Raw genomic sequence first — 4,851 nt, forward strand, 5'->3', positions numbered from 1 at the left:
TCCACCTTACAAGCAACAACTACATTACTAATTAATATACTTGTTGCTTGCTGCCTAAACAAATAAGCAACTGTTTGCTAACAAGTTCAATATATCAAGTTAAAAGCTGATGATATGTCAGTGTTGTGTTCACTACTTGTTTCTGATGGAAACTATTGTGCGTGCAGTGTTGTATGAATGTCTTATTAACATGTTGATCAGCTGTTTTCTGTCTGATCTGAAGGCAGCTGAGGATGTTAATCTGTTTCCTCCTCTGCTCTCTGACTCCTCTGTATTACACATGAATGTAGGAGTTCTCTGTGTTGTGTGATCACCTCTCACTGATCAACGTTCATTTATTTCAACCAAAGCCGTTTCTACTCAAACCAAATCTGCATCATATTCCATCTGCATATATATGACAACAAATTCTACTTTTTACTCAGAAAAAACTTCATTTAAGGAATTTAGCTGCATTAACATCAAGATCAAAACAAACATCCAAACTATAAACAAAATAAAATATTTTGATCAAAACGTTTTGAATAAACTATAAATTCATGAGCAGCAATAAACAAAATTCTTCAGTCAGTTCTTTACTTTCTCCTTGTTTTTCTTTCAACACCATTAACGTTACATCCTGTGATTCTTCATCACTTCTGTCTCGTCTCTCCTGATTCCTTCACTCAGTCTGGAAATGTAAAAAGCTTCCTCTTAAGAGTCTGACAGAGCATGAAGCAGAACTTTAACTTGTACGGTGTTAATTACAGTAATTGTGGACAAACGACACACAGTGTGAATACATCAGCAGTCAAGCTATCAAACTATCAGCTACATTAACATTACTGTAATGTAAATCAGCAGCAGATAAACTGGACGCTTAAACAACACTAATGTCAATTTATAAAACTTCTGCTTCACTGAAGAGTTTTTCTAGCTTCTTACTTTGTTGTCTTTTGTCTGACAGATTATTATTTGATGCTGCACATGTCAGTTAATGTCATATATGATCCTCTGAACTCTGATTCATTCTTCTGTCTCATGAAAGCGGCTCCAGTCTGCCTGCTAGCTTCAGCACGGAGGGTTCGTTTGTTTTAACACCAGCGCAGCAGGAGTGGGTGGTGGTTTGTTGGTCCGTGTTAACACTAACAGACGTCTCCGTGTCTCATAAAAGGACACAATGTTCCAACAGAAAACAAAACAAGCGCTCCTAGAAGCTCCAACAGAAACTGTGGTAGGAAGCCAGTCTGAGCTAACAGCTGTAAAGTGATGGAAAGTTTGCTTAAACACTGTTTCAGAATTTGAGAGGTGGGTAAACGGCGTTTACGTGCGTTTAGCCTCCACTACAGCCCTGCTTGTAAGACAAAGAGCTCTCGGATTAAAAACTGCTTTTTGATCTATACACACATTTTATTTTAGCAATTGTGAGCTTTAATAATGTTTGTATTTTAGATCGACACAAAAGGATGTTTGGTGTTAATTTATATTTGAGGAGAGAAGAAATACGTTGGTGCAACGGGGCCCTCTAGTGGTCACAGGGGTCGTACACACATGAGTAGTCTGTGTGTAGCAAGAAAAGGCCTTAATTTGAACAAACAAATGAGGAGAAAACAACATTCAGCTTCTCACAGAGGAAGAAGGATTCATCATCTCTCTGTGTTTACAGACCTGCTGGTTCAGCCAATCATCTCTGTGTCTTCTACCATGGACGGGGTCTCCGAGGCCCAGCAGCAGGGGTTTCAGGTGCGTCGGGGCTCCAACTTCACCATCAGCTGCTCCGTCCAGCCTCAGTACCCAGGAGGCTCCTTCCAGCTCACCTTCACCTCCTCCAACACAACACACAACTACACCCAGCCGGCTGTCAATCACTCTGCTGACTTCCTGTTTCCTGCTGCAGACCCCGCCCATCAAGGAAACTACAGCTGTGTTTATGGCGTCTATGTTTTTGCTCATAACTTCTCCTCAGAGAGCCGTCTGCTGTCTCTCACTGTCACAGGTAAGCTGAAGCAGAGTGTGAAGCTCAGTGGAACTGAGACGTCACACTGACTTTGTTTCCATGTTTGTAAAACATGATAAAAAGTCATCAGGCAGCAGGACCGACCCAGCGACCTACAGAGAGCTGAGGCAGAATCTGATGAAGGAACTGTAAACTGTTTCCTTCCAGGCTTCTTTAATGTTATTGAACCACAACAACTGTGTTGTAGTGAAAAGAAAAAGACAGCAAACGAGTCAGTGAAGCCAGATAAGCACTATAATGATAATAAACAGGACTTTACATGATGAGCTGAATGTCATCAGGAGAACTCAGAGCTTTTGATTTAACTGCATGTAAAGATGTTGATTGTTAACAATCAGTTGAATCATTTCAACCAGACAGGAGCTTTAAGGAGACAATCAGCAGACTTTCATTCATTCTTTCAAACCGGCTGTAAACACATGAGTTGTTTTTGTCCAACATCATCAGCATACAGAGGAGATCAGATGAACTTATAATCAACAAGCTGCTTCACACTTCAGTGATTTTAGGAGATTTAACGTCACTAAAGTTTCTGTTTGATGGGAGCTGTTGTTCTCATGATGTCATGTGATCTAATGTGATGACTGAATGTGTCTCGTCAGATCCAACAGTTCATATCATCAGACTGGTCGTCCTGCCGGTGACTCTGCTGTTGGTCGTCGCTGTCGTCGTTTTCATCCTCAAGGTACTGAACACATGTTTGTTGTTTAGAGGACTGGTTGAAATGAAGCACTCAGCCTGTTTATATTGAACTGAAGAGAGGAGTGATGCAGTAACTTAGATCTGTGTTGTCATGTCTCTCCAGGCCAGCAGGGGGCAGAAGTCAGACCCACAGGAGAACATTGAGCTGGATTATTATAACCTCGGTGTTTCCAGAGCTGAAGGAGAGCCGGCTGAAGAGGAAGGAGCTCAGGGAGCAGAGTAGGACCTCCAAGGAGCCACAAACCACCGAAGAAGAAAATCATCTTGGGGTTCATCTCTCCTCTCAGTCTCAGCCAGGTTTTTGCAGCCCAGTACGGCGAGGAATGACGTCCATACTGGTCGATTCCACAGCTTCTGATTTACATCCAGCAGCAACCACCAAAAGATTTTGATGAATCCAGAGTTTTATGGTCTCATCTGGATAAATGTTGAGTCAACAAATCATTTAAAAATCCATCCAGATGTTTGATGAGTTAATATCTTTTTTCTTCACTTTTATATACTATAAACTACTTATTCAGCTGAAATGTGTTATTGCTTCTTTTAAGAATATTTGCTTTTTGAGTTAAAGTAACTGAATAAAAGAAAAAGTTATCGAGTGAAATCAAATGTTTTATCTTTGTTTTGCTGTTTTTATGAAAAAATCTGATGTTTGACAGAATTTAAAGCACATGTGTTTCTGCTGAATGTTCACTCATTTATTGTATGTGACAGTTTCATGCTAATAAATCAGTTTCTAATGTATCAATAACACTTTTACACTTTGTTTTATTTTGAATGTCAGACCCCCAAATATAATTAGCATTTCCATGATATTCTGGTCAGTTTAGTGCACCTCTCCCTCTCTACACTGAAAATCAAATTATACAATTATTGTTTGATTTGTGACAATAAAAGAAAAAGACAGAAACAAAGTGTTAAACTGCACTTATAAGGACACAATCAGATGTGTTGATGTCTGACTGTTGGTGCTGCAGTTTGACTTCCAGCTCAGCTGATACAACACATGACACCTGTGTGATGTCACTGATGTCAGGTGAGTCCATCATGAGAGAATCCAGAGCGAAACACACAGGAGACAAAGTGAACACATCAGATCACATCAGCTTTCTGCTCGGCTTCTCATTTACTGTCAGCGTGCAGCAGATAGCAGGGACTTTTTCCTTACCACTGTCACCAAGTGCTTGCTCATGGGGTAATTGTTGACTCTCTCTCATTAAAGAGTATGATCTAGACCTGCTGTGAAAAGTGTCCTGAGATGACTTTTGTTGTGATTTGACGCTATATAAATAACATTGAATTGAATTGAATTGAAATTAAAAACATGAAACTATTAACTATTGTGTGTGTGAATGAACTGTGTTGAGCAGCCATGTTAGGGACACAAGATCAGTGAAATAAAAGGAGAATTCTTTTGGCATTGAGTTTATAAATGTTAATGACCTCATTATAGTCATTTGGGATGTCCCTCTTATTGGACAACAGCAGGAGATCGGAGGGCCTTCCTTTTCCACATCTGTTTCTAAGCTGGGTCTTGATCAGCTTCAATTTGGAGAATGATTGCTCGACTAATGCAGTTGTCACTGAAAATATGGCATCTATTTTGAGGAGTTTTGTCAGGTTTGGGAAGACTGTATCCACATCATTTTCTTTAAGGCATGTAAGCATAGCTTGGACATTGCTGATAGGGAGAGCATAGTAAGAGTGGAACACCTTCAGTTCAGTGACAATACTGTCTTCCTCCATGTCACATAATTGGCAAACATCCTTTAAAGATTGGACAGTAGCTCAGTCATTCGTCATGCCTTTCCAGTTCCTTGGGATAGTAAGGCACTGACATACAGCACTAGAAGTGCACTAGCCCTCTTGCCCTTGTCATGTATGTTTTTACCCCTACCAAGGAAGTTGCTTTCACTCCTCTCTGTTTGTTTGTCAGGGTTACTCAAATAACAGTTTCATGACAGGATACGTTTTTAAAACTGTTTAACATGCCTAGGTATAGGTTCTACTGGGCATCCCATCTAATTGCTCATGGCCAATGCAAATGCCATTGGCACCAGCATTTTTGCCATGGCAACATGCACAACATGGGTCCATGCAAGTACAAGCACCCTTCCCAGTTAAATACAGCAAAAACATAGGAATGATTTTTG

The 4,851-nt window shown here is 40.3% G+C and overlaps 1 long non-coding RNA gene across 1 annotated transcript; it reads right to left on the minus strand.

Annotated features, from left to right (window-relative positions):
- Positions 1-559: 559 nt before the first annotated feature.
- LOC122982603 lies at positions 560-957 on the minus strand. Its single transcript, XR_006403500.1, has 2 exons — positions 925-957; positions 560-670 (listed from the first exon to the last, which is right to left on the minus strand). It is a non-coding gene; the product is annotated as an uncharacterized LOC122982603 (long non-coding RNA).
- Between the last annotated feature and the right edge of the window lie 3,894 nt (positions 958-4,851).

Source organism: Thunnus albacares, chromosome 5, assembly GCF_914725855.1.
Source record: "Thunnus albacares chromosome 5, fThuAlb1.1, whole genome shotgun sequence".
In the NCBI taxonomy this organism is placed as follows: Eukaryota; Metazoa; Chordata; class Actinopteri; order Scombriformes; family Scombridae; genus Thunnus; species Thunnus albacares.